This window comes from Cupressus sempervirens, chromosome 3 (genome assembly GCF_028749045.1).
Source record: "Cupressus sempervirens isolate cs-2001-9-10 chromosome 3, ASM2874904v1, whole genome shotgun sequence".
NCBI classification, from domain to species: Eukaryota; Viridiplantae; Streptophyta; class Pinopsida; order Cupressales; family Cupressaceae; genus Cupressus; species Cupressus sempervirens.
In genome coordinates this window covers 412,989,196-413,000,917 of record NC_143120.1, presented here as the reverse complement: position 1 = coordinate 413,000,917, position 11,722 = coordinate 412,989,196, and the positions used below count along the sequence as shown (strand labels likewise).

General features: G+C 32.3%; 1 pseudogene; it reads right to left on the bottom strand.

The window, feature by feature from the left end:
- Window positions 1-291: 291 nt before the first annotated feature.
- LOC149566773 (thiol protease aleurain-like) lies at window positions 292-10,495 on the bottom strand (annotated as a pseudogene).
- Between the last annotated feature and the right edge of the window lie 1,227 nt (window positions 10,496-11,722).

The window sequence follows — 11,722 nt, the reverse complement described above, 5'->3', positions numbered from 1 at the left end:
ACCCTTTTTATACTATTTAACTAAGAGGTTTCTAATTTCTTCTTGACCAAGAAAACCTAACCAAGAAGTTTCTAGTTATTTCCTAACCATGAAGTTTCTAGTTGCTTCTTGATTAAAACAACCTAACCAATAGGTTACTAGTGGCTTCTAGAAGGAGTCAATTAATTAACAAATAATTATATGTTAATTAATCACATGTGGACGAACAACTGTCCAAGCTACCTAAAATTAACACTAAGCAACCTGCCAAATTTATAAAATCTCATTTTCAGAGCTCCAATACAAGCTAGCCTAAACTCTAGGATAAGAAGCACAAGTGGCAATACCTACAAAAATACCAACCAAATAATTCTTCTTAGTATTTTCTTCAATCATGTTAAATTGAATTGGGCAGTACATCAAAGTTAAATGATAACTTACCACAAATATTCTTTCCCAACTCCATATTGAAGTATCCATCAACGCCCCAACTTTCTCCCCAAGAATTCTTTCTTCAGTAACACTATAGCCAATAGCCAGAAAAGCATGGTTTACATCTTGTAACCACAAAAAAATTCCCTTCCTACTCAACTCCTTTGTACTGAAATTCTTTTATCTTTATCTTTAATTTTGTTCTCTTTATTCAATAAAATTTCTTCGTATTTCTTGTATATTGTGTTCTTTTTTGTATTAATCTTAAGAATTATATCAAGTTTTCTAGTTGTGATATCTACAAAATTTGATGTTAGATCATGAATATGATTAAAAGTGTTAATATAAAAGAATAAATACAATCAATTTTATAGACAGTAATAAGAATCATTATAAATTGTAGAAAAACAAAATTGATAAAAAAAAACTCTTAATTTTTAACTTTTATCTATTTCTATACATTGTATTTTCAAATAATTCATGTTTTTCTAAACACATTACTCAAATTCAAAATCTTGTATATTCAAGCTTAATAATTAAAACTGATCAAAGATAAAATATTTTCATAGTTTATGAATTCAGTGAAACTATCCCTAGATTAGAATGTGAGACAATTTAGACCATAACCATAACTACGAGATCAATCATTTTCTTATTTCAAAAAACACTCTATAGATAGTTAAAAACCCATCACACAAACTAGTTCATATATAGCTTCACTAAATTATAATTTCTTGCAACCTAACAATGATGTGCTCTATACATACCATGGGTCCTTGAGCACAGTGTGTACTTGTGTAGACCCCTCCCTTGTAAAATGTGATTTCTTGAATAGCTTGGATTGCCACGCTAACAGGACGAACTACACCTACAACCTGTTTAAGTTCTTCTTCATCTCCCTGTAAATGGGCACAAATCCATTAATTGACTTATATTCTAATTTTTTAAGATTGATTCTTCACAAGATATTTAAACCATCAATTCCATCATCCTAGTTTTCATGCACCATCCAAGCCAATAATAATGTTGTGGTTAATCAGATGAAGAACACCAAGGATTCACATAATTAGCAACAATTTAAATTACTTTTCTATAGATTGTTTCATATTTCACTTTGCCTTAGAATTCCAATAACACTTTCTATTACAAGCAATAAATTTGTTAGTCCATCTTTTCCACAAGTTTCACAAATTCTTGCATGTAATAAAGGACCAGTCAATAACAATTCAACTATTGTGACAAGCAGTTATTTTCATCGTAGATTTCCATAGAGGAGTTTTATATAAGATCTAGTTGTTAGATGTTTTTTTTTTAATGAATGATGCAACAATAAAAAAATCAAAATTTTCTCTCTGGTAAAATAGAGCTTCCCTTGTTCTAAGTATTGTTATTATTTTTTATTGTGTTGCTATTGTTCTTTAAATCTTACATTTGGTATCAGAGTTGAAGGTGTTTGGAAGACAATAGCATGACAAACAATTTGCAACTCCCAGATTTTGATGGAGTTGATTACCAATATTAGTCAATCAATATGAAGACATTTTTTATTGGGAAAGATTTTTGAGAGATCAAAGCCTACAGACTAGAATACTCTCTAACCTAATGATATGAGATTGAAGAAAGAAGCTGAGAAGAAGAATGCAATGGCATTGTTTCACATTCAGATGGTTCTTGAGAAGAGCTTGTTTCCTAGAATTGTTGATGCACAGACAACAAAGAAGCCTGGAAGACTCTATAAATGCTTACCATGGCAATGATCAAATCAAGGTTGTGAAGCTACAAACCTTAAAAAGAGAATATGAGAACTTGAAGATGAAGGAGACAGAGAATGTGGGAGATTTATGTGTGAGAGTGAAAGATGTGACTCATAAAATGGCCACTTTGGGTGAACCCATGACTCAAGAACATGTAATACAAAAGGTATTAAGATGTCTAACTCCAAGATGGAATATTGTAGCAATTGTCATGGAAGGAAGAAAAAATTTAGCTACCATGGAGTATGATGAATTGGTTGGATCTCTCATATCACATCAAAATAGAATAAGGGACATGTCCACTAGTGTTAATGAGAGGGATTTTGCTTCTCAATTAATAATTTCAAAAAATGATGGTGCTAGCAGCAACAATAACAACAACAAAGGCTCAGGAAGGGGTCAAAATCATAATTTTTCATGAGGATCTAGAGGAAGAGGAGGTGCTCAAGGATGAAGAGGTAGACATAGATTTGATAAAAGGAGCATCAAATACTATCATTACAATAAGTATGGATATTTTGCGAGAGAGTGTAAATTGGAATCAGGTAACAATAATGCAAATTATGCTCAACAAGATGAGAATCCTTCTTTAGGTAATTTTTTTTTTTTGTGTTATGGGAAAGGTGAGAGTAATGTGAATGATGTTTGATATTTGAATTTTGGATGCTCTAACCATATGTCTGGTAACAAGGAAATGTTTTTAAAGCTTGACGATAGTTATAGATCCAATATTACTCTTGGTAATAACAATACAGTGGATGTTGTGGCCAAAGGAGCCATGGATGTTCAGACAAAGGAAGGTATGAAAAGTGTTCAAGATATTTATTTTACTCCAAAATTGGAGCATAATTTACTAACTATTGGGCAACTATTTGAGAATAATTATAGAGTGATATTTGAGAACATGAAGTGTACTACCTATGATAAGAATCAGAGAAATAAAGTGATTATAGTTATTCCTATGACAAAGAATACGATCTTTCTTTTTCAGTTTGGTGAAAATGATAATCAGTTTGTCAATATGGCCTACGAGGACAAAATTTGGTTGTGGCATCTCTAGTACGGCCATTTGAATTTCAATAGTTTAAAGAATCTAGCATCAAATGCATTGGTTCTTGGAATGCGTAAGGTTGAAGAGCATAAACAAATTTGTGAAGGGTGTGCAAAAGGGAAGCATGTAAGGGAATGATTTCCTAAAGACAATGCTTGGAGGGCCCAATACCCACTGCAACTTATTTATTCAAATATTTGTGGTCCAATAAAAACACAAAGATTGGGTAAGTCATCATATTTCATTACTTTTATTGATGATTACTCACGCATGTGTTGGGTGTATTTTTGAAGACTAAGGTTGAAGCCTTTGATACATTCAAGAGGTTTAAAAGTTGTGTAGAGAACGAGAAATGGACCATGATTACATGTTTGAGAAAAGATCGCAATGGAGAGTTTTGCTAAAAAAAATTCAGAATTTTTGTGAGATGAATGGGATCAAAAGACAACTCACAACTGCATATACACCTCAATGGAATGGAGTGGGTGAAAGAAAGAATCACACTATAGCAGAAATGAAAAGGAGAATGTTGCAAACCAAGGGTTTGAACAATTCTTATTGGGTTGATTCAATTGTTACAGCCATATATATTCTCAACAGGAGTCCTACAAGTGCTCTAGACAAGATGACTCCATATGAAGCATGGTATGAGAAAAGGCTTAATATAAATCATTTAAATTTTTTTGATTGTTTGGCTTATGTTTGCATCCCTAATTAGAATAGGCAAAAGCTAGATACTAAAAGTGAATCATGCATTTTTGTGGGTTATAGTGAGGAAAGAAAAGCTTACAGATTTTTCAATCCTATTACTAATAAGATTGTTGTTTCAAGAGATGTGATTTTTGATGAAGGGAGAGATTATGGTTATCAAAAAGGGCATTTTGAAAAGCCAAAACTAGTTTTGGATGATGATATTATTGTTGATAATGATAATGAGCAGCCAACTAATGAATCTATTTGAAGATCACCAAGCCCACCAAGAAACCCCTCACCAATTTCAAGAGTTAGTCCATCCTCAAGTCCTCCAAATATGTTAAGGAGATTGAGTGATATCTATGAGAGGTGTCAAAATCAAGCTCATGAAGAAGATCCAATAGGTGAGACAATAAATTTTGCATTACTCAGTAAAGCTGATTTTGAGCCATCATGTTTTGAAGATTCATGTACTAATAAGGTTTGGATGCAAGAAATGAATGAAGAAATGGATTCCATTCATAGGAATAAGACATGGGATCTTGTAGAGCTTCCATATAAGAAGAAGAAGATTGGCACATTTAATGGGTCTACAAGACTAAGTATAATAGTGATGGGAGTGTTGAAAGATACAATGCAAAATTGATTGATAAAGGTTTCACTCAGAGGTATGACATCAATTATGAAGAAAATTTTGCACTAGTAGCAAGACAAGAAACTATTAGGATGCTAATATTTCTTGCAGCTCAAAAAAATGGAGTATTCATCACATGGAAGTGAAAAGTATCTTCTTGAATGGGTACTTAGAAGAAGAGGTATATGTGTGACAACCACAAGGTTTTAAGATTTAAGGCAAAGAAGATCATGTCTACAAGTTGAAGAAGGATTTGTATGGCCTCAAGCAAGCACCAAGTGCATGGTATGAAAAAATTGATGGATATTTTCAGCAAAATGGCTTTCAAAGAAGTAAGAGTGAACCTACCCTTTACTACAAACAAGAAGGTAAAGATATTGTCACTATGAGTTTGTATATTGATGATTTTCTATATATGGAAAGTTGTTTGAAGATGAAAGATGAATTCAAAGTTGCTATGATGGATGAGTTTGATATGAAAGATTTAGGTCTCATGAAGTATTTTCTTGGCATGGAGGTTTATCAAGGTAAAGATGAAATTTTCATTTGTCAAGAAAAATATGCAAAAGATATGTTGAAGAAATTTGATATGGCTGATTGTAAACCTCTTTCCACTCCAATTGCTTATGGAGTTGCATGGAGTTGCATTATGTAGAGATGATGGTGTTGAAATTTTTGATGATACATCATAGAGGAGCATTGTGGGGAGTTTGATGTTTTTAACACACACAAGGCTTGATATTGCTTATTCAGTTTCATTGGTTTCAAGGTATATGACAAATCCATTAGAGGAACATATGAAGGTAGCCAAGAGAATTTTGAGGTATGTGAAAAGCACAATAGATTTTGGCATTCACTATTCTTGTAATGAGTTTGAGCTTGTTGGCTTCAACGATTTAGATTCGGGAGGTAGTTTGGATGACCAAAAATCTACATCTAGTAATTATTTTTCTTTGGGTTCTGGTTTAATCACATGGAGTTCAAAGAAGCAAAGCATGGTTGCTCTCTCTTCTACATAAGCAGAGTATGTTGTAATTATTTCAGCGGGAGCACAAGCCTTATGGCTCAGAAAGCTTCTTGAAGAAATTGGAGAGATATAGGTTCAGCCTACTGTGATTTTTTGTGACAACATAAGTGCTATTAAATTGGCCAAAAATCCAATTCATTATAGCAGGAAAAAACATTTGATCTAAAACAACATTTTATCAAACATTTGGTGCAACAAAAGGCAATTAAATTGAAGTACATAAACACAAAAAAACAAATAGTGGACATCTTCACATAGGTAGTTGCAAAAGATTAGTTTTTAGCACTCAAAGATCGAATTGTTAGTCCTCTCAGTATCAAGGGGGAGTATAAAGATTGATGCTTCATAGGATATTTAAACCATTAGTTCCACCATCCTAGTTTTCATGCACCATCCAAACCAATAATAATGTTGCAGTTAATCAGACGAAGAAGACCAAGGATTCACATAATTAGCAGCAATTTAAATTACTTTTCTATAGATTGTTTCATATTTCACTTTGCATTAGAATTCCAATAACACTTGCTGTTATAAGCAATAAATCTTTTAGTCCATCTCTACTGCAAGTTTCACAAAGTTTTGCATGTAATAAAGGACCAGTCGATAACAGTTGAACTATTGTGACAAGTAGTGATTTTCATCATAGATTTCCATAGAAGAGTTTTATATAAGATAGTTGTAAGATTTGTTTTTTATGAATGATGCAATGATAAAAAAATAGTTTTTCTCTGTGGTAAAACAGAGCCTCCCTGTTCTGAGAATTATTATTATTTTTATATTTTGTTGTGTTGCTGTTCTTTAAATCCTACAATTGAGTTTTTGGATAAACTTGCATATGAATTTTTGGTATCAGTATTGTATTTTAAGACAATGATTCTAGAATATAAGTTTTGGTTGTAATAATGATGATAATGGACAATTGCCTAAGTAATGTTCACAGAATCTGAAACCTTTGCACCAACACTTTTTACATCATATTTACAGACGTCATCTTCAGCCCTGTAAAGATAAGCTTCTTCAGTATCTAGCTCACTATTGTATCTAATATACTCAAATGCTTGGGACGGAAAGCCACTATTGCAACCAAAGTTGTTAAAGTTTCTAGCACAGTCAATTAACTGTTGTTTAGACAGATTCACAGACTTTCCTGTAGCCTGTTTATAGGCAGCCTCAAGAGCTCTAGTGGTGCTGTAACATTAACATTTAAATAACAATAGATCAAATTTATTGTGATATTATTTTTTATTTAAAAAATGACTAAAATGGGGCTTACTTAAGTGCAGAAAAACAAGATTGACAAACAGTTCGAAGTCAACCTTAGATTAACCAACCCCTCTCTTAATATCAAAAATTCAAATATTATAATATTGTTATAAGAATTGAACCTTATAGAATTTTGAGTCAACTTCATGGATCCATGTTTTATGAATAACAGTTCATACAAACACTTTGCATCTAGATGAAACACCTTAAAGCTTGCTCTTTAAAGCTTGCCCATCAACCGGAGTGATCAAATTATCCTCAATCAGAAGTCTCGACACGTACTCATAAAAAAATTATCCTCAATGGGTTCCATCAGAGGAAAAATTAGAAATGTAAAATTGTGCAAACTTGAATGTCCAGCAAGATCCACAGTGTTCTTGATTTTTCACTGGGCTTATTATGTCAGCTTCTCTCCAGTCCCTCTGTAGTAAATCAGAGGCACACAGTAAGTTCTGAAGAAGTCCATTACAAACTTTTATTATTTTGCATTTTTAAATTCTCAAAAAGGACAAGTAAGAAACGTGAATTTTTGCTCCCAAAGTAACCTATTTGCAGTGTCTGAATTTCCTATATGATTACTTCACATATAGTGGATTTCATTCACATGCTGTTTTCTTTTCTCTTTATTAATTAGATAAAAAAAATCAATGGAAAATATATACTTTCTATATCTTTATACTTTCTACTTTATACTAAGATATTTTTTGTCTTTTTATATCATTTAGTACTTTTTATATTATTATATTTTCTATATTGATTTATAGTTTAATTAACAAATTTTAAAATAATGGTCAAGTCAAGTGCATTTCTACAAGCTATTTTGTAAAAATGTATGAACATAATTTTATCATTTTTTTAAATTTCTATGATTTTTTAATTAGGCCTTTAGTACTTGAATCACATAAATGAATTAAGTTTTTAATAATTTTCAATTTTAGGAAGCTTATCATTAGTCAACTTCTTATTATTATTACTCTTAGTAGCGAACAATTTTGTAATGCACCAAGATAGTATTTCTTGAAATCCTCCCATGTCATGTCAGCAAACTCTGCACAATTTCATTAAAAATATTGTCTCAGTCCAAATTGGTATCTCATTTTTTCCAAAGTAACGTAGTAAATTGTTAGATTGAGTGATTGTAATTTTGAGTTTTGAAAGGTTGTCAAAATGATGTTATACAAGAAGGACTTAATTGTGCAGAATTATCATAAAGTTATACAATTTGCTAATTTATATTTTATGAAAAGTGATGTGCAAGAATTTATTAGTTTTTTGTGAATGATATCATATATAGTAAAGTAAATATCTCATCTTTTCAAAACAATTAATTGTCACTATCATTATCTATTATTGAAAGTAAATTTTCTTGCTAATCATTCAATAGTCAAAAATTACCTCTAAGCAACAATATTAAATGGTAATTATAGCATAATATTGATATAAATATTAACTTTAGTCATAAAACTAATGATAATCTCAAATCAAAGTATGATCTATCTATTATCCTAATCCTAATCCTAACACTTGCCCCAAACATATATCCTTATTATAATCAAACTCTCATAATGCCAATTCTAAATATTGACCCAAATCAAAATATTAACCCTAAGCATAATTAAATATTAACCCTAAGCATAATTAAATATGTGATGTACACATAACCTATCCATAATTATAATTTTAAATATTAATCTCAACTCCAATTCATGATCTAAACTATAGAACTATCATAACTGTAAAACATAACTATAACCCAAGTGATGAATAGATAATGAAAGCTCTGACTGACCCTAACATTAGATACATAAATATTAAGCTCTAAACCAATAAATATTAAACTTGAATATTCAAAATGGAATATATTAAAATGAGCAAGATACATAATCGTTATTATTTTTTAAGATTTCAATAGGGTCAAATTTCTATGTGGTAGATAAGGTCAAATTCCCAGCTAAGCTGGGATAATTTCTCAATCAGGCCTAGGATTTGATTGTCACCGTACTTGGGATTCATGACAGTATTCTTGAGCTGTGATTATTTGACTGTCACACATATCACTGCTATTTTCATTAGGATATGTCGAAAGCTACTCGTGAGTTAAGCGGCTCGAATGACCACAATATATATATATATATATATATATATATATTTCTACATATAAAGATATGATATTTTGCTTTGATGGCTTTTGCCTGAGAGAAGTTTTAATTGGAAAAGAACTTTTAAAAAAAATACTGTGGCTTCAATCAAGACTAATTGCCCAACTTCCTTATCAAAATTGATCCTCCGATTTTCCGTGGAAGGCTTACAAGATCAAATAGATAACTGTCACTCCGCTGCAGCTCGTACAAATACATAACTAACCTCGATGAAAAACACCAAAATTCAAACATTCTAATACCCAATAAATTTTCAAGATGTACTTATTAGAAGATAGCATGTAATCAGGTTTGAAGGAATCTACCATTCGTAAAATGATAAAATAAAATTTGATGTTATGTACAAATTTAGCATTTAAAAATGATATTAAAAACTAGTTTTAAATTTCAATTACTAATAAGCATGGCCCAAAATTAATCAATGACTCCTTTCAACATCCGAAATCCTCAATATCCTAACTTCACTCCATTTTCCCGAATTCTTCTCAAACAGTGGAAAACGTTTTTTTTGTAGAAATAGAGGACTGAGTTACCGGTAATTCCCAAAGTATAAGAAAGATTCATGTTGTTTATTGAATCGATTAAATCCACGTTCTTCCCAAAAACTTTGTATCGGTGCACAAGCTCGCTGATAGAACTGTACGTCTTTCGGTATCTGCACAAAAATGATTCCATCCATATTCTCAAACGGCCAAAGCCAATACAATTAAATTATCTGTGCATAGGATGACCGAGATAATTGCACAAAAGAAAATTAAATTAAATTTGGTGCACTGGATTTAAGGTTCTATAAGAGGTTTGGTTCTAAATTAAATTTGATACACTGGATTTAAGATTCTATAAGAGGTTTGGTTCTAAATTAAATTTGATACACTGGATTTAAGGTTCTATAAGAGGTTTGGGTTCTGTTGTTTACATATGGTGGGCTAAAAGTTTTATTTGGAATTTTTTTGAAAAAAGTTCCTACATTTTTAACTATCTCAAATTGAGCCTATAGAAATAGGGTGGACCTACCACCAATTTCAAAAACTAAAACTTTTAAACTGAAATAAATTAAAATTTTCATAAGACCGCCATTAAATATTTCTGAAAATTCTACGCCACATATTGAACTCCCTCCATAACGCCCAGCCTAATCATACTAAAAGTCATATAAACCAAATACCCAATTTAAGTTAATAGACAAGAGATGGAAAAATGCGAATAAATCAAATACCCAGGAATCTGAGAGTTTGTAAGATGTAATCGAGCACAGTAAAAACTAATCAAATAAGACGACCCTAAATTATAACATATAAGTTTTAATTGCGTATTGAAAAATGTAAACCTGAGAGCGAACTCTACAAACTGAAGAGCTCTGGGACATGATCCAAGCAGCTTAAAGGCGTCGTTTCCTACTTCAGTGAATTTATCAGTGACCATATCAATATAATTGTTGTCATCCAAAGCAACAGCCGAATCCAGAATGGTGGTCACAAATACAATGAGAAAAAGACGCGCCATGGCTGTAGAGAAGAAAGTCAAGCAGAAGAATTTGAGTATAGAAAAGTTGGAATATAACAATGCGATTATATAATTGATTTTGCAATAATTTGCCTTCGATTAGTAGAAGATCATTTTCCAGATAATTTTTAGATCAGTGGATTTATTTGTTTTATTTTATCTAATTAAACTCAAAATTTCAGAAATCGATAGTGATACGACGTGATATGATGTGGTCATATATGGGGAGGGTGGCTCCCCCTCCATATCAGTGCTGTACTGGCCTTGGCCAGTTTCAATCTAGCTAATGTTACCATATGGACATTTTATCTATCAACTTACTTTTATATATTACCTTAATAGCCGATAGGCTTTCCTCTGGGTCATAGCCCACGGGGAATTCCTCACGTTGCTGCTTGTGACGGACCGAAAATATTGTTAGCGGCTACGGTTTATGGCCTCCCGCATTCGTATGTCACGGATCTGCTTAGGGGTGATCTGCTCACATGGGTGACTGACTGAGCAGCCTAGACAAGCGGTGAGCGACATGGGCAGGTTTGGAATTTCTCATAGGATGGTTTGCCACGTTGTATTACATGTTGTTCAGCTTTTGCAACGGTGAGGATTGTGTGTCTTTCGATTGTATTAAAGGCAGACAGATGCATACGGAGATATCACTGTCGCATCTCTAGTTGAGCGTTGGTTCATACTGAAAATGAACAAGTATGATGAGAAAAAACTAAAAGCACTTGCGATCTTCTCTCCAAAGAAATTCAATCACAATATGATCTTTTCTCAACAGAAATTCAATCACAATATGTGTCAGTGCAAGGGCCTGTATATGAAGGCATGCGTTCTTTGACTTGCCGCATAAACCGCATCGCTCAAGAATGCATTCATTGCATTCATGCACTCACTGCTCACGACTCAGGCAACGGCTACCCAGGCAGCCGATTCGACTGCCTGGATGCCTCCCTCCCCATCATCGCCATGCCCACCATCATACTGTATCCGTCTGGCATCTCCGTACATCCAATGTCACGCGTCAGACCATTTATGTGTCAGACTGTTCGCTCGGGTACTCAAAGCGATTGCATTGGATTTGACAGTGGCTGTAGCAATTTAATATTTATATCCTTTATATTTATGCATAAATGTGCATTTTTAATTTTTTTTATTTAAAGTGTCATTTATATATTTTTGAAATAATGTATGTTACATTGTGTAATATATAAATATATAATATTA